This window comes from Periplaneta americana, chromosome 2 (assembly GCF_040183065.1).
Source record: "Periplaneta americana isolate PAMFEO1 chromosome 2, P.americana_PAMFEO1_priV1, whole genome shotgun sequence".
Classification (NCBI taxonomy): domain Eukaryota; kingdom Metazoa; phylum Arthropoda; class Insecta; order Blattodea; family Blattidae; genus Periplaneta; species Periplaneta americana.
Window position 1 is genome coordinate 192,066,555 of NC_091118.1, and position 19,419 is coordinate 192,085,973.

Genomic DNA, 19,419 nt, shown 5'->3' on the forward strand with positions numbered 1-19,419 from the left:
AGCAAGTAATACCTTTTGATCTTTCCTTAGGAACTGTAATTTTTGCGCTCTCTCGAGCCAATACTGAAGACAATGACACATATCAATATCTACACTATACCGCCATTAAGTATATGAAAAAGACCCAACCCCACTGGGCTAATAAGTATAAAAATATTTGATTTTTAATAACAATATAATTATCTTACTTAAGTTTTGTAGTTATACATAGCAGTCACTCTGTAAATTATAGAAATGAAGAAGTAAATTAAGTTATTCTTTACATTTACTTACATAACCTCAAAAAGTTTCAATTTCATGTCATCAATATAGCATCAATATTATGTACCATTAATAAAAAATAGACGCATCATGATATTAACTATAATAATATTTAATTTCTAATGGTAATAATGTCATCAAACCACCTCAAGTTTCGTAGATTTGAATATCCAATACACAGCTGTACTCAGAAAATTATACACTGCAGAATCAGTTTTTAATAACAAATTGAATTGAGCTTTAAATATGTCGGCAATCCTGCAGGTCATGGCCTTCGTGTAATAGCCTATTGTTTATTGTAGTGTGTGTTTTGTTCTGAAATTCAATCAAGTCGGCCGTGAATGCAATTAATTAGTTCTCAAAACTGACGAAAGATGGATTTTGGAAAAAAGGAAAATGATGTAGGAAAATTGACATTTCACTGAAAACTACTACTTTTCCGAAAAACTTTGGGTTCCAAGCTTCAAAATGAGGAGTCATTTATTAAAATCCGTTCAGCCGTTTTCCCGTAATTTCCATTACCATTTCAAATTATATATATATATATATATATATATATATATATATATATATATATAAAAAGGTTCCGTTACGGATGTTACAAGATTTGTGAACTCACTTCACACCTTATTAACAACAAGTGCAAAACTCAGATCTCTGCCTCAACCGAAAAGAGATTCATTCTCACATGCCCATGTGTGAGCTATGTAGATCTCACGATATCATTAATTTTTCCAATTTCAAAACAACTCTGACATTTCTAAGTCGAAATATTCATTTAAACTGTAAGATTAATAGTAATAACCCTAACTACTGAAAATAAATGACAGAAAGAATACAGTACAGAGTAAAAAGTTCATTTATCCTGGAGCTCCGGAATTAACAGAGCAGACTCTCAAAATATTTCAACCATAGCTCCTCGAAAAACATAGATTAACAGCTGATATGCCTATGAGTAAGTGCTGCAAACTTTAGAGAACAAAACAATAGACCTACCTATTACCCAGCCAAGATCACTTAGATTATTTATTTTAGTAGGTTATTTTACGACGCTTTATCAACATCTTAGGTTATTTAGCGTCTGAGTGAGATGAAGGTGATAATGCCGGTGAAATGAGTCCGGGGTCCAGCACCGAAAGTTACCCAGCATTTGCTCATATTGGGTTGAGGGAAAACCCCGGAAAAACCTCAACCAGGTAACTTGCCCCGACCGGGAACCGAACCCGGGCCACCTGGTTTCGCGGCCAGACGCGCTAGCCGCTACTCCACAAGTGTGGGCATCACTTAGATTAAATGTCTATAAAACTTGTAAGATAAGTTCCTTTTGAAAATAAAACATTAGAATATTTAAATTTAAACCCTTATCTATGTCTTTACCTATGAATGAGGTTCTGGCTGATATGTATATCTATTATCAGGCAGTACATCTCACTTGATATGTGCCAGAGAAAAAACAATTATTTGTATGTATCTGAAGTCTGACTAGTGTAATATGGAGCTAAACGGCGATGTATGCAATCCAGAGGGAAAGGAACTGGCTACTCTACCTCATTATCTAATGGTTTAGTTGCCTCATGAGTAATGTCTTATTGGTGTTACTTATGAGCAGGGAAAAAGGAAGTTGATGCCCTAAAAACGTGAAGAATATGTATGCATTTATGCCGTAAAAATAGATAAATACGCTACAAAATATGCATTATCAGTCTGAAATTATTTTAACAGAATAATAAGGTATAGGTAACTTACGTTTAGTCTATGGATTTTGAAGTGCTTGCCTCATTGCTGAATGCTCCATTTATGCTGATACAGTTCACAACTAAGCAGTGACGTATGTTTTCTGTTGTCATTCTTCGCCTGTTGTCTCTCAGCATAGCTTTGTAGCGCGAAAAACTTCGTTCTACGTCACAAGAAGTAAGAGGGGCTTGCACAAAAGCTGTGAGCTGTTCTATAGAAAATTTTGCTGGTTTTTTGGGGTATTTTTCCTTCGAGAATATCTTGAATTTCTTTAAGTTGATAATATCCAGGGTTTTTGGAAAGAATATTTGTTGTTTTCTCGTTCACTTTATCTCCTACATTTCCTGGAACTGATGTTAAACTGGATATTGTTCTATCGAAATCTGCTGAAGACTGCAGTAGAGGAATACCAATTGCTAACTTGAGAAGCTTCCCATGAGGGCGTCATCGTTACGTTCAAAATTCATAAACATAAATTAGTCGTATTTATGAGGTTACACACTTTTAAAAATGAGGGAAAGACAAATAATAGTGCATTATGCAACGAGCCTATAATGAAGGTAATTAAGAAGTGAGTATGGATATTTATGAAACGAGCGCAAGCGAGTTTCATAATTTTCATATGAGCTTCTTAATTACCATTATAGGCGAGTTTCATACGACTTTTTATGCTCGACCATATTTCTAACTTGATATTATTAATTTTTGAGCAATGTCCCGTATGTTGTGAGATGTGCGCAGACGCGAAAGTATTGATTTTTTCCGAGGAACAGATGTCCACATTGACCTTGCTAGGCCATAAGAACCTACAGAGATAACATTGAAATTAAATTAGACATTGAAAAACGAGATGACAAATTGAATTTATTTGAATATTATTTACAATTAACGCTAATTATTATAGTAACAGAACATAACCTTCCGCGACAGTATTGGATTTCCAGCCTCCGTGACTTGTCGCTAATTCTCTTTCGATTGCATATCCGAGAATGATCGATACTTGCGGTTTTATAACGGTAGAAGCTGACCTGTCATTGGCTGAACAGTTGTAACCTGAGCCGTCATTGGCTGAAAGACCTGACCTTTAATGAGTAGGTGTACTTTAATGACATGCATTAAAGGACTGCTACCAGGTGTATAATTACTACATTTCGGCATGGTCGAGCATAAACATACATAATATGCAGTTTCCCTGCATAAATGTTAAAGTATGATGCTTTTATAAGCAAAGGCAAAATATGCACTTTTATTCACAATAAAAGTAATAAGCTTATCATTGTATTCAGAAATTTGTGATTTATGTAACTAGTAATAATTTTGAATAGCAACCACTTTTAAAACTAATTGTGATTCTTTCTAAACGTTTTTCTCGCTTTGACACTCATCTAAAATGAAAAATAAAAACGTTTTAGCCGCTTACCAACTTTTGAGGATGTCAATGTCAATTTTGAACAGGTCACTTCAAAGTTAGTGTTTCTTTCTCTCTCTTCGAACAAGATTTTGATTTTGAATTTTTTCTATGGTTTTCTTAGACATTTATCTATGAATTATAAAAATTACAGCGCGATTGATTGACTATTATAGGAGCTACGACATGATAATATTTAATGGTACTGCAAAGAGAGTCTTCGTCTGCTAGCTACAGACTACCGTCCACTGATCATCCGTACCAGTTAAGGAAGCTTTCTCCCTCTCCCTTCTGCACTACCGTGCATATTCCGATACACTTCTTACCCGATACCCATTTCAGCGAGTGCTGATGACCACTGCTATAGACAATCATATTATTTCCCCATTAAATCATCTCACTATGCTGGGAAAAAAATAATCATTTACTGTGAAATCCATATATGATCTATACATGGATCCTGATTCAACTGTAAAGTATTATTACAGGATATATTTCCGTGAAATTAAAACTGTCGATTTGAGAATCTCAAATAGACACGTTTTCTCTATATGAAGAACTAAACTCAGAATTAAAAAGGCTCTACGAAAATTCAAAACTTGCAGTAAAGGCTTAGCGGAAAGTTCAACTCCGAAGAAATAAGCACATTTATGAGTGCCTAAAGATTATTAAGCATTTAGTCAAAGTGACTATCCGAGTGGGATAGTCTTGACTTCATGCACGATCTCCACTACCGAACATTCCAGTAGACCTAAAGAAAACATACTTCCTGTGTCAATACTTTTAAAGTTCATGATTTTAAAATTGGGAAAGTCTGTAGTGTACTCATATCACGAAGAGAAAGGCAAAAAAGGTGCTAATGAAGTCAGTTCGTTCCTGTATCGCTGTGTGCAGCATTATGTTTCACACAGTGTCAAAGATCTGAACTGATTTTCAGACTGATTTCCTGGCCAGAATAAAAATCATACCATGATAAGAATGTACATGGCTATAACAGCCAAAGAGAGATTTAATACAATAGCACACAGATTTCCTGAACGCGGGCATTCTTATCTGTTATGTCACAGAAATTTCGGCGATTTTAAGAAAAAACTTAACAAGTGTGACAGAGAGCACAACCCCCAAGAGTATGCAGAATTTACAGCAAATAGCAAGAAGGAAGTTAGAGTGCACGTTGTGAACCAGGTTAAAAATCAAATTTGGATACCTGGTAACCTAAACTAATCAAGAATGTGTAAAACTTACAGAAAATAGCAAGAAGAAAGTTGAAACTTCATGTTGAGACCCCAAGATGAAATATTAAATTTGGATATCTGGTAGCCTGAATTATTCAAGTATATGCATAACTTACAGCAAATAGCAAGAAGGAAGTTCAAAGTTCATGTTGAGACCCAAGATGAAATATTAAATTTGGATACCTGGTAGCCTGAACTATTCAAGTATATGCATAACTTACAGCAAATAGCAAGAAGAAAGTTCAAAGTTCATGTTGAGACCCAAGATAAAATATTAAATTTGGATACCTGGTAGCCTATTCAAGAATATGTAGAACTTAGAGCAAATAGCAAGAAGGAAGTTGAAGTTCATGTCGTGGACCAAGGTGTGATATTAAATTTCGATACTTTGTCGCCTAAACTATTCAAGAAAACCGAATTCTCTAACAAAACTAAATTAGTTGAGAGAAATAAAAGCAAGCATTCTCTCCGGCATCTTTTAAACAGTTTAATGAGTTAATGAGTTTAATTATTTAGGATATAAACTTTCTTTTGTTGAAAATTTGGATCTATCATAGAAAATTGTAAAATTCAGCAAATCAATGGGGATCATTAATAGAGTTTTAAAACCTTCATTAATATAAAAATCAACTCATACTCATCTTTATCAAATAATAGCTCGACCAGTCTTATGTTATGGGAGTGAAGCGTGGACTATAGGGACAAAAGATGAAAGCAGACTAACAGCTTGCGAGATGAGATTCATGCGCCAAACAGATGGCTACACTGAATGGGATCGAAAGAAAAATGAAGATATCCTTCAAGAACTTAATGTGTCATCAGTAGGCCTACTGGGGTATATCTCCAGATATCAGTTAAACTGGAAGGAACACGTCTCAAGAATGGTTTTATCCAGGATCCCTAAGGCAATAATGAAGTATCGTCCAAATGGGAAACGGTCATTTGGGCAAACTATGAAAAGATGACAAGAAAATCGCTTTTTCAGGGCGTAACAGTTCTCTTGGGACTAATACTTGACAGGATGATGATGATGATGATGATATATTTCAGATTTTACAGTTCCTTCAATAAAACACACATCCTCTCTTAAAAAATCTGAGTTAAAATTTCTTTGTACAGACTCAGAAACAAAATTTGAGCCACTTGAAATTTCAAAGTTTCAGTTATAACATACTGCGCTTGCTCAGTAAGCACTGAGCAAAAAAGAAAGCTGTTGAAATACTTTACATGTTACATTCTCTATCAATTACTGATTTGCCTTCATCTTCTGCCCTGGCAAAATTATTTCTTGTAGGCCATTTGAGAATTTCTCCTTAAAAATTCAGCCCCTTAGATTTCACAAATTTAACTAATATTTTAATATCCTGTATTTTTTTTTAGAACTGATTGGTACTTTCCCATCATATTATGCTTTATCTTGAGATATTTTACAGATACAGAAACAAAATCTGGGCCATCTGAATGTTCCAAGTTCCAATTATAACGTACTCAACGCATGCTCAAGTCAGCATATAGAGTGTTAGGTGGAAGACCTGAAGGGAAAAAGACCTTTGGGGGGCCATGGCGTAGATGGGAGAATATTATTAAAATGGATTTGAGAGAGGTAGGATATGATGCTACAGACATTGATCAGAATAGGAACCGATGGCGGACTTATGTGAGGGTGGCAATGAACCTCCGGGTTCTTTAAAAGCCACTTGTAAGTAAGGTATTATATACAAAGAGGTTCATAGATTTCATATTTTGGCAAAATTTTCTTTGTATTACAGTGAAACCTCTTCTTACGGACACCCCCAAGATACGGGCATTCCTCATATACGGACAGATTTTTATGTCCCAACTGAAATAATATATAAAATAATGATAAATTTAACTCTCGTTTACGGACACTCTCAGACACGGACACGGACAGCTGTTTCACAGTCCTATTGTATTGTATTGTATTTATTAACATTCCATGGTATTCATACATGCTTACAGCTAGAATATGGAACAAGTCAAAAAACTTAATATTATTATAAAATCTTAATTTATAGTCACAGTCTAGATGAAATATATACACACGAGATTTAGAATATAGTCTACTAGTACAACACATAGTTTTAGTATCACTTTCATGAAGTGTTATTGAATATCATGAATTCACCTACAGAATAGAAGGCGTGAGAAATTAGGTACTTCTTTAATTTGGCCCTAAATAATTTTATGTTTTGTGTTTCATTTTTTATATCGATAGGGAGGCTATTAAAAATTTTTACTGCCATATAAAGCACTCCTTTTTAATAGCACGATAGACTTGCCGATGGAGTATGAAAGTCATTTTTTGACGTGTATCTATGCTATGAACTGTTGAATTAGTTACAAAGTTTTCACGATTACATACGAGGAAGACTATTAACGAAAAGATATACTGACAAGCCATGAGCATTATTTGTAGTTTTTTTTTAAATAGTCCTACACGATTCCCTAGATTTGGCAGCTACTATTATTCTAATTACTCTTTTTGAAACAGAAATATATTGTTACTATGTGTGGAATTTCCCCAGAATATTATTCCAAAACTCATTACCGAGTGGAAGTATGCAAAGTATATTGTTTTTAAGGTATTGATATTTACTATCTTTTGCATAGATCTAATAGCAAAACAAGCTTAATTTAGTTTGGGGGTAATTTCTTTAATATGATTTTTCCAATTTAACACATTATCGATTTTTAAGCCAAGAAATTTGGTTGTTGTTGTTTCTAAGAGGGATCTGTTGTTAATTATTGCGCTAGAAATTTGCGACGTTGAATTTGGACAGGATTTAAATTGAATTATATTAGTTTTGTTACAATTTAATACTAATTTATTGACTGAGAACCAGTCACATATTTTGAAGAGGATTTCCTCTGTTGAAGATTGGAATGTGTTGGAGTTATTGGCTGTAATTACTATACTTGTGTCATCTGCAAATAATATGGGATGACCTACATCTTTTATAAGGGGGGGCAAGATCATTTATAAACACTAGAAAAAGTAGGGGACCTAATATTGATTCTTGAGGAATTCCATTATTAATAGTTCCCCATGTCGATGTAGATTTCATAGTTGTATTGATTTCAACTTTCTGTTTCCTATCTATGAGATATGAGTGAAACCATTGGTGTGCAACATCTTTAATTCCATAATAATCTAATTTATCTAGCAGCATTTTATGATTTATACAGTCAAATGCTTTGGATAAATCACAGAAAATCCCTCCAACTTGTAATTTTTTATTTACTGCCTCCAGAATTTTGTCAGTTAAACTAAATGTTGCATTTTCTGTGTCTTTATTTTTCCTAAATCCAAATTGTTCTGGGACTAAAGCTTGCTTTACCTCTTGACTGCGGACAGAACTTGGATTTCAAGACCTAATGTGTTACAAAAATGGAAAATTTAGTACAGAAACTCCTTAACATGAAAGAGGACAATGAGAGTCTCGTAGGCTAGTACCACTAGCCCAGCCGGCTACCCCTTGTTAGCTGGAAGCGGGTGGATAAACAAAGTCATTAAATTTAACCTGTCTGATAGGTTCAAGGTTTCCGCGATTGTGAAATTAAATTCAACATATTATGATAGGGATAGTGGGATTATTCTCTTCACTTCAATCAGTTGTTCTGTTTCGAGAAACATGGCATCTGAACGTAAAGGTTAAGTTGAAAACTGTATACTACAGTAGAACCCTACTGCATAACTGTAGACCTAGAAGAAAATTGCATGGCACAGTACTATATTTTTCTTCTTCAGTCTTATCTACTGAAGTTCAAAGTTGCAAAAAATGTACTGTAGTGCAGTATACTGTATTTAGAATTAAACTACAGTAATTACATTTCATTTAAACCGTGAAGGGTTACATAATGCATATTATAAATTTACTGTTAGATTGAGGAGCCTCTCTCCTAATAAAGGAAACCTCCCAGATGAGGACAGATTGTTACGTCCCTTCCATGTCCATAAATGAGAGGTTTCACTATATACAGATGTCCGATCATCACAAATAGGTAAATCAACATTCCCTATCTTTCACTGATTTAGTTGTTTGTGATACTTTAAAGAGTAGTAGCCTATACCCTTTTCACAGTTCTTTGTACTGTACATTGGGGAACTTCAAACTTTCGGAACGTTTTCAGATTTTTATATATTTCAGCAGTAATGGGAACATTCCAAGCTACAACTTCTGTGAATAACCTACCACTGTTTTCTCCCTCGCTCAGAAAGGAATGAATAATTTAAGTTCACGTAGGCCTACTCATACATAATATTTTATAGGGAGGAAATACGCCCTCTACCCCCTGCAGAATACACTCCAGGGTATGTTACATACCACTAATATATTGTTACTGAAACAGCAGTGGGAATTGCGTTAAGGTCAACAATACAAAGAGGATCAATGTAAGAGGATTAAGTACCGTTATAAAAGAGCCTTTTTTAATTTAAGGTTCATCCGTCAGCATACGGCTTGTCACGAAACGTATCAGGATTCGAAACCGGTCAGGTCATGTGAGGTTTACAATACACAATGTCACTGTAGAGAAGTTTAACACGTCACCGTAATTACACCATTGCTCCGTTAGTTGTTTTCGGTGGTCTAATAGTTATTGTATTTCCCTTTGGACCCAGAGTACGCGAGTTCAATCTTCCATCGATGGTAACGAATCCTTAGGAGAAGATATTTTACTTACGACTGATATCAAAAGAAAAAGCTGCTAGTTTCATGTAGTTGGTTTATTGGATATAATAAATCAATTTATTCCATAACATATGAATAAGAGCAAAATTCTATGTCTTAGATCTGTTATTACAAAGTTCTTCATTATTAGTGATGAATATCATTCCATAAAAATTGAGAAGTATTTTACAAAAAATAGCTACAGTCCAAATAATCAAAGAGAAAATAACAAAAGAATCAGAAAATGAAATCAATAGTCAAGATTCCAAAGAGAGAGTGGTGTGCGGAAAACAACGGGAAGTTACAGCATTTATCTTTTCCAAGAAAAACTACAAACATGATATGATGCAGAATGGGTGAAGAAAGTACGATGCTCAAACTGATCTCGAAGAGAAAAAGGAATTGGCTGGGTCACTGGCTGAGAATGAACTCTCTACTGAAGGATGCACTGGAAGGAATGGTGACCGGGAGAAAAGTTCGGGGTAGAAGAAGATATCAGATGATAGACGACATTAAGACATTCTTGCCCCAGCAACTAAAACTTACCCTAGTGCAAACCCTAGTAACGCCGCACTTCGATTATTGTGACGTTTTGTTAAGTGACCTAAGTTCTGAATTGTCAGTCAAGTTACAGCGAGCTCAGAATATGTGCATCAGATACGTATGCAACATCCGACGATATGATCACATATCACCGTCCTTCGCAAGTCTCTCGTGGCTCCGACTTAAAGAACGCAGAACTTTACACTCTTTGTCTTTACTCTTTCGAATTCTGCACACCTCAACACCAAATTACCTTTCGTCTCGTTTCTCTTATCTATACTCTAACCACGATGTAAATACCAGATCACTTATCTGTGGCACGCTAAGTATACCTCTTCATAGAACATCTTGTTATTCATCATCTTTTACAATATCCACCTCGCGTCAATGGAATTCCTTGTCACAAAGTATTAGGGGCTGCAAGACAATAAACACCTTTAAGAACAGCTTAAAAGATAACCTTATTAGCATTTCACTCCAATCATACTGATTTAAACTATCACTGACTACATTGTTACTTTTTTCTTTAGACATCATCCTGATTGTGCTGTATTTTAATTGTCTCGTAATAATCTCTTTCTATTATCTAATATTATTTGAAATATATTAACATTCTATGTATTTTAGTTTAATTCTGCTACACAGTTTATTTCAGTGTTTAATTAATAGTTCATAGTATTTTGTTGTTTAATTTGTAAATAACTTTTGTATACATGTAACTCTCATCTCAATCAAATTGTTGGATTCTTTGTAAGTTCATGCATATGTATATACACTTTTTGCTGGTTGAGTGGAAGAGAAGGCCTTACGGCCTTAACTCTGCCAGCTAAAATAAATCATTATTATTATTATTATTATTATATTAAGATATGGATCATATGCGGAGACAAAGAGGAAAGTAGAAAATAGGAAAGATTGGAGAATGCTGGTTTGCTGTGAAAAATCTGAGCTTGGGCAGAAAACTATGAATATAATAATAATAATAATAATAATAATAATAATAATAATAATAATAATAATAATAACAACAACAACAACAATTCATACATTACATGTAATACCAATGCCAACTTTCGATTTATAATATCGAAGCTATTCTGTCGATCCTTAATTTTGTTTCAGTTTTTTAACGATTTTCTTAATTCCTTCTATTCTTCAATTTCAAATACAAACAATTAAAAACACTATTATGAAAAATTTATTTATTAATGTTGTAGTTACTATTAATAACATTACCATTATTACTATAATTATTATTATTATTATTATTATTATTATTACTACAATTATTATTATTATTATTATTATTATTATTATTATTATTATACTTACTTACTTACTTACTGGCTTTTAAGGAACCCGGAGGTTCATTGCCGCCCTCACATAAGCCCGCCATTGGTCTCTATCCTGAGCAAGATTAATCCAGTCTCTACCATCATATCCCACCTCCCTCAAATCCATTTTAATATTATTTTCCTATCTACGTCTCGGCCTCCCCAAAGGTCTTTTCCCCTCTGGCCTCCCAACTAACACTATTATTGTTGTTATTATTATTATTATTATTATTATTATTATCATTATTATTATTAATGTTACTATTGTTTTTATTGAGTTATTCTTGATTATGTATTTTAAAGTCATCCATTATTCCGTCTATTCATTGTAATTATTGTCATTAATTGTTTATTGTCTTTATGTGTAATAATTATTTTATACACTTTTGTTATAATTTTGTCATTATTAATTTTGTCATATTGTAATTATGCTTTGTGCTGGACTTTTATTGGCCTCTGGCTGTAGTACAGCACAATAAATAATAGTAAATAAAATAAAATTAAAAAATAAATAAAATTATTATTATTATTAAAATTATTATTAAAAACAGGATAGCTCAGTTAGTAGAGCAACTGACTAGGCACTGGGAAGTCCTGGGTTCAATCTCTAGTGGTAAAAGAATGTTTTTATTTGCCAAAACTTCCAGAACGGTCCCAGGGTCTACTCCGCCTCATGTCAAATTGAGTACCGGGTATTTTCAGGCGGTAGAAGCTGATCGCACGCAACACAACCTCATTCTAGTGCCGAGGTTATGAATGTATGTAGTTCTACCTCTCTGCTTATAAAAATGGCTCGGATCTTACATTTATAAGGGTAATATTTTATCAAAATTATACTGAATATTTCATTAAGTGTTTCAAATATCCGAATATTCCTCCAAAACAGTTTCAAGTGTACTATCTATTACAATGTCCTTAACTAAAATTTGCGTTATTAAAATATTTCTTGCACAAGTTTTAAACAAAGGCTAATTGAACTGTAGTTAGTTACTATTAATTCATCTAAAAACTCTAGTTTATTACTAGTTGAACTGTAGTTAGTTACTATTAATTCATCTGAAAACTCTAGATTGTTACTAGGGACTGTCAGACATCAAACCAATTTAAGAATAGACTAACGAAATATTTTTCTAACAATTCTTGTTAACAATAATAGCTATTTCAGATTTCTCAATGTTTAATGTTATATACAGTATATCACAGAATAAATATTTAAATTATCTCATTATTATTATTATTATTATTATTATTATTATTATTATCATCATCATCATCACTATTTCTTACCAATGTTTATTATTGTCACACTAACATTACTTAACCAACTTTCATTATTTACTTTCATGTTGTTTTATGGTCTAGATATTAATGTAATAACTATGCAACCAATTGTATTCAATTAGAATTAGAGTCTGGCTGGGCGGAAGAGAAGGCCTACTGACCTTAGCTCTGCCAGATTAAATAAATAATTAAATTATTATTATTAGTTTGACTGTAGCTAGCTACTATTAATTCATCTGAAAACTCTTGATTGTTACTAGCTGAACTGTAGTTAGTTACTATTAATTCATCTGACAACTCTAGATTGTTTTAGTAGTTGAACCGTAGTTAATTACTATTAATTCATCTGAAATCTCTATATTGTTGAACTGTAGTTAGCTACTATTAATTGATCTGAAAACTCTAGATTGTCACTAGTTGAACTGTAGTTAGCTACTATTAATTCATTTGAAAACTCTAGATTGTTACTAGTTGATCTGTAGTTAGCTAATATGAATTCATCTGAAAACTCTAGATTGTTACTAGTTGAACTGTAGTTAGTTACTTTTAATTCATCTCAAAAATCTGGATTGTTACTAGTTGAACTGTAGTTAGTTACTATTAATTCATCTGAAAACTCTAGATTGTGACACCACATCAATATCTGGTATAATACTTCCATATACTATTTCCTAATTCTTATAAAGTCTTCTTCGATATAAGAATGTGTACCACGTTTATTACGGAATACTAATTTCACGGTTTAAGCCAGACTTGGAGCAAGATTTATTTCGTGATGATAAATTCTCTAATATGGATTTCCTTCGGAAAGGAAGCAGAAGAAATTGCTGAAGATTCACTACAAGTGAAAGAAACGTATCTCTGAATTAGAGGGCCAAAGGTAAATTTTAATTGTTACTTTTTGGAGAATTCGAAACAAAACTATTCCAGTCTTCAGCTCAATCTATTGCTATTCATAGACATCAAGAAGATCCCTCTCTTGCTAATTCCCCCATGTTACAAATGGAATTATCCGAAGATAATGGCAGGTAAGGAATGCTTTGTTAATATTATATGGCTATGTTAGATCTATGAAACGGAATAAATTTAAATAGAATTACACATTTTGAGGTTCTCTTTATATTATTTTTTGCTCGATCGTGTTTTTTTGCTATATTTACAGCTACTGTTGTTAGAGCTTGAAAGTAAGAATTCCCACACAGAAACTTTCTGCTAGGGAAGCCATTCTTCATAACATAAAACTATACTGAAACAGACCCATTACAGTGGACTCTTTGTTGCTTAGTTACCATTACAGTATAGTTTTGAGAAGGTTTTGGAACAATATTGCTCTAAGTTTTCAATGCAAAATATATTGTATTTGCAATTTTAAAAATATGATCTTGCAAAAAAATGTTGTACAATACACTTTTGTGAAGTGCATTAGAAAATCTCGGAAAATGAACAACTCGGTCTGCTCGCTTTTTCAAACTTTTCCTGGACTTTGTAAAAAATCACTTCCCTACCTTGTATCGCAATATACTATTGTGCGAGATCCTTGGTTTCCGCTCAAAACCAATCCACGGAAAGTCTAAAATTCCACATTCAGTATTCCCAACCTAACACACATAACAATTTCCCTCTTCTTACCGCTTAAGTGACATATTGATTTTACTGCTTTAGGCTTTTAACATATTTTTTGAGACGTTCAATATAGTAATAATTATAAATTGGAAACTTACCACTGCAATTTCACCTAAATTGCAATTGCCCTGTTAATTATTGTTTTTAAATATTTACAAAAATTAAGTAAACTCTACGACTCCACTAAAGTTACTGCATTCGTGATGCAAGTAACATTAAGGAAGCCGTGAAAAAATCAACAAGATTCCAGACTCATCATAGACTGGAGAAAAAAAAGACAGACATATATCACGGCCTGCTGGAGTATAGTAAACACAGAAAATATTTTAAAGCAACAATGTTGAAGATAGATATTTTTGTTTTGCAAATTTGCCGTCATTGAACAGAAACCAAGATGAAGATTTCATTGCAACTAATTAGAAATTCCTCTTTCAGGTATGTAATAAACGATCTTCGCACAAAATAATGTAGGCTACGATACACGAGCGGCATGTTTGTTTTCATGTTCTCGGAAATTAAAAAAGCTCAACTACGTTTCAGTTTTTCAAACTTTTCCTCGAACATGAAAACTTCAACGTACCGCTCTTGTAACGCATATTACTATTCCAGCACTTACCTATGAATTCTCAAATCATTAATAGAAATCTCGTTACTAAAGCAACACTTCAAGAATAAGAATAGATAAAATTTTACTTTAATCACTGAAGAATAAGATAGTAAAAAATGCATCACTATCTTCCCTCGAGTGTAACATTTTTACAACGAAACTTTAGAAAACTTGATACGTTACTAATAATTGATAAAAAACTGACCTAACAGTATAAACAAGCATGTCATTAGGAAGGTTGTTCCAATAATTACATGTAGTCCGTGGAATCCTGTTGCAATAAAGAATCTTCATTCATAAACTGAATATGCAACAGTAAAAGGTGCCTCTAAATATTCATAAGCTTGTAGAAGAGTAAAATAAATAGCGTCAAAGACTTCGCTAGTTTCTAATATCAGAATCGACTCAAGTCAAAGACTTCACTAGTTTCTAATATCAGAATCGATTCAAGTCAAAGACTTCACTAGTTTCTAACATCGTTATCGACTCAACTATTTATCGATAATCGAATAATCAGATAATTATAGATCTAACAATGCAGTTCAAGAGCACTGATCAACCTCGAGTAGGAAATGAAGAAAATAAATATATAAACCCACGCCTTAATATTTCCGGACAAAATATATTACAGGGAAATTGAAGTGGTAGGATTACTTTTTGATACAAGAGGAACCATTTCAAAATGTTGTGTAGTTTTTTTTAAGAGTTGAACCTACTACTGAGAATTTTTAAATCAAGTACTCAGTACTTATTGTAAAAATAATCATATTTCTTGCTAATTTGTACAAGTAATAACTCTCATACATAATTTAATTCAAACATTTAAATGAAAAGATTACCCAAGAGAGTAGTTGCAATTCCGAAAGAAAGGCCAGGGAGAAATAATACATTTTTAAATTGATATGTTATACATTAATATTTTTTTAAATATTGATTATAATATGCTCTATCTTATGGAAACCTCACATTTAGGGCAGCTAACCTCATGGGTTTCAACTATCTACGAACTTCACAGAGCGAAAAACTATTACTGCTTCAATATTACTAACATCTCTAATCTCAACTAAGACTAGGAAGAATTTTTTATAGTATATCTTTGTCAGCACAAATGAATGAAGACTTTTATATTCAGTTGCGGAAACTAACGTCAAATATTTCGCTCGTGGATAAAATGTATCTCTTTTTAATTGATTATTTTACGAAGCTCTATCAACTGCTGTGGTTATCTAGCGCTAAAGTGAGACGACGATGACAATGTCAGCGAAATGAGTCCGGGGTTCAGCGCCGAAAATTACTCAGCATTTTCTCTGAATGGATTGAGGGAAATTCCCGGAAAAAACCTCAACTAAGTAACTTATTCCAACCGGGATGATTTGAACTCGCGTCAGCTCGTTCCACGGTTAGACATGCTAACAATAGTGGACTGAAATACGTCTTGATTCACTGGTATTATAAATAAATATTATTTCTTTAAATATATGTAAGTAATTCGGTAATGTGATGTTTGTTGATAACGTAATCATTTTTAAAGGTTTCAGATTTCTTTCCAACTTTTATAACACGGTTATCTTCCGGTAGACGTCGGTGATTTTAAGATGTAAACTAAACTTCAACTCACTAGAGAAGAAAGTGCATTACGCTTAAAGAAATAGATTTTTTGACGTTTTTTTTGAAATGCTGGAAAACATACAAAGTTCCGTCTTTTAGTAAAAACGGATCTTCAGGCTTCAGGCACAAAATAAGGTATTAAAATCCTTTTGTGCGAGATCTTGCGTATTTGCTTGTTTTCCGCACAGAACCAATACGCGGTATTCAGTATTCTCAACGTAACACACATAACAATTTCCCTCTTCTTACCGCTTAAGCGCGACATTCATTTTACTGCTTTAGGCTTTTAACATATTACTTGTAGAGACGTTTAACATAGTAATAATTATAAATTGGAAACTTACCACTGCAATTTCACCTAAATTGCAATGTTAATTATTGTTTTTAAATATTTGCAAAAATTAAGTAAAGTCTACTACTCCACGAAACTTATTGCATTCCTTATACAAGTAACATTAAGGAAGCCGTGAAAAAATCAACAAGATTCCAGATGCCGATGTTATTACTGCAATATGTTATATAAATAATATTGTTAAAATATTAAAATGAAAAATAAATCATTACATAACCTTACCGTTTGTTTTAAGTTCGCATTTCTAGACTGGGGGAAAAAAAAAGACAGACGTATATCACGGCCTGCTGGTGTATAGTAAACACAGAAAACATTTTATAGCAACAATGTTGAAGAAAGATATTTTGGTGTTCCGAAGTTGTCGTCATTAAACAGAAACCAACATGGAGATTTCATTGCAACTAATTAGAAATTCGTCTTTCAGGTATGTAATAAATAATGTACGATACACGAGCGGTATGTTTGTTTTCATGTTCTCGGAAATTAAAAAAGCTCAACTACGTTTCGCTTTTTCAATCTTTTCCTCGAACATGAAAACGTCAACATACCGCTCGTGTAACGTATATTACTATTTTTATTATTAAACCTTAATTATAAACTGACTTCCAACTCCTATTACAGTTACTTGAGAGGCCAACACTACATTAAGATGTGTTTTCTTAGAGGTACGAACCGTCATCATATCCCGCGAAGAAGCTCACTACTGATCACGTGGTCTCTGAAGCCACGTGGACGATGCGACTGACTCCGAGGAAGGACGTCCCGCCGCCGGGATCTGGCGTCTACTGAAGGCGTCGTCCAGAACCGGCGCAGACACGGCGCGAGGGGAGGAGCCTGGGCGCGCCGGTCCGAGACTGGGGGGCGGGCTCATCGCAGAAGGAGGAGCAGGATCGAATCCCGGGCAAGACATGCGTGTTTCTTACGTCGGGAGGTCCTGAAATCGAATCCAGATTAAGACATGCGTGTTTCTTCCCATGCTCCATCACAAGAACAAGAAGTAAGGACAGGTTTTCGTTCCTCAGAATAAGCTGACGTTACATCTAGGGGTTCAAGATCTCTCTTTAAGTATTAAAGAAAAGAAAAAAAATATAATTATAACAACTCTACTTTCAAATTGAAATATTAGAATTTATCAACGCTTAAGAAGTAAAATACGAGCTAGTTAATGACTTTGCTCAAATAAAACCAAGTAGTTACTTTTTGCTGCATTAGTGGTTGTAAATTCGATTCAATTTTCAATTAAATTAAATTACGAGTATTATTATACAAATAATACAAATACAAATTCGCAGTCCCAGTAAAATAGTGTCGTAACTCGAAAATTGTATTTGTAAAGATATCCTATTTCCTAGTAAAATAATGTTGTAATAGTGTATTACGATACAAAGTTGGGAAGTAATTTTTACAAAGACGAGAAAAAGTTTGGAAAACGAGCACAGCGAGTTTTGATTTTGTAATGTTCTTCACAAACGTGTGCTGTAGAATATATTTTGCTCTTGCTCAATCATATTTTTGAAGTTGCAAATGAAATATATTTTGCACAGAAAATAAAATTTAGAGCAATATTATTCCAAAGACTTAGCAAAACTATACTGTAATGGTAATTAAGTAGCAATAAATGCATTGTAATGGATCTATTTCAATATGGGGTAAACATTGGTAATTTCGTGGCAGTGGTTATTTCGTGATACTTTTTCTTTGCTCTTTTGTGAACTAGGCAATGGTGTTACGAGATCCAAATTTCCGCCAAGGGATTGCATATGTTGTCCAGTTTCCAGAAACATACAGCTAAGCTTTGTGTGACTATTGTAGTTGCTTCAGTGAGCTTTTATGTTTGGAGAGAGCAAGTTTACGTCGACTTCTCAGGCGTACAAATTTTGTGGATGTTTGTAATTACATTACAGGCTTATTACTAAAGGTAAGCATACGATATTTGGTACAAAGATTTATTGTATCTTCATGAAATTTTAGGAAATGTTTTTGGAATTTTAGATACATCTGTAGTCGCCATATAGGCTTAGCTTTACTGATAGAAATCTTAGCTGTTTGAGGCGAAATTTTGTTGAGCATTAAGTGTTACAATTTTTAAAATAGTATAAAATGTATTACAATAGGAATTTTAGAAATCTGAAGACAAGATGTGATAAGGAAAAAGAAAACGGAGACGCAATGGGTTCAGTGTAGCTTCTGTTTGATTTGTTATCATGCTAAGTGTCAATGATAAGTGCTAGATGACTTACTTGCAAGAATTGTGACAGAAGATGGAAAATGGCTCCACCATTTTGGACCGGAGACAGAGGCAGACAATGGAGTGGCATCATGCAAATTCACCAAAGAAATAGAAATTCAAAAGTACACCTTCGGCAGGAAACGTTATAGCTACTGTGTTTTTTCGATTCAGAAGGATTCTTGCTTGTGGACATCATGCCACACGGAAATACCATTAATCCTGACGGGTATGTTGCAACTCTCAAGAAACTTCAAGTTCGACTGAGTCGTGATCGACGACATCGGGAGAAGCAGGATGTTCTGCTATTGCACGACAACGCACAGCCATATGTCAGTCACAAGACCACAGACCAGATCAGAAAATTCGGATAGACAACACTGAAACATCCGCCTTACAGTCCTGAACTGGCACCGTGCGATTACCATCTCTTTCGTAAACTGAAGGATCCCTTCGCGGAACGAGGTTAGAAGATGACTCCCTTGTGCACGCTGCTAAAGAGCGGCTCAGACGTG

The 19,419-nt window shown here is 33.7% G+C and overlaps 1 protein-coding gene across 2 annotated transcripts in view; it reads right to left on the reverse strand.

The window, feature by feature from the left end:
* LOC138694978 (LIM domain only protein 3-like) overlaps nt 1-17,456 on the reverse strand; it is a 913,591-nt gene extending 896,135 nt beyond the window's left edge. For both annotated transcript variants that reach the window (XM_069819207.1, XM_069819208.1), the window contains exon 1: nt 17,351-17,456. The gene's annotated coding sequence lies outside the window, so the exon portion shown is untranslated. The remainder of the gene's footprint in view (nt 1-17,350) is intronic.
* Between the last annotated feature and the right edge of the window lie 1,963 nt (nt 17,457-19,419).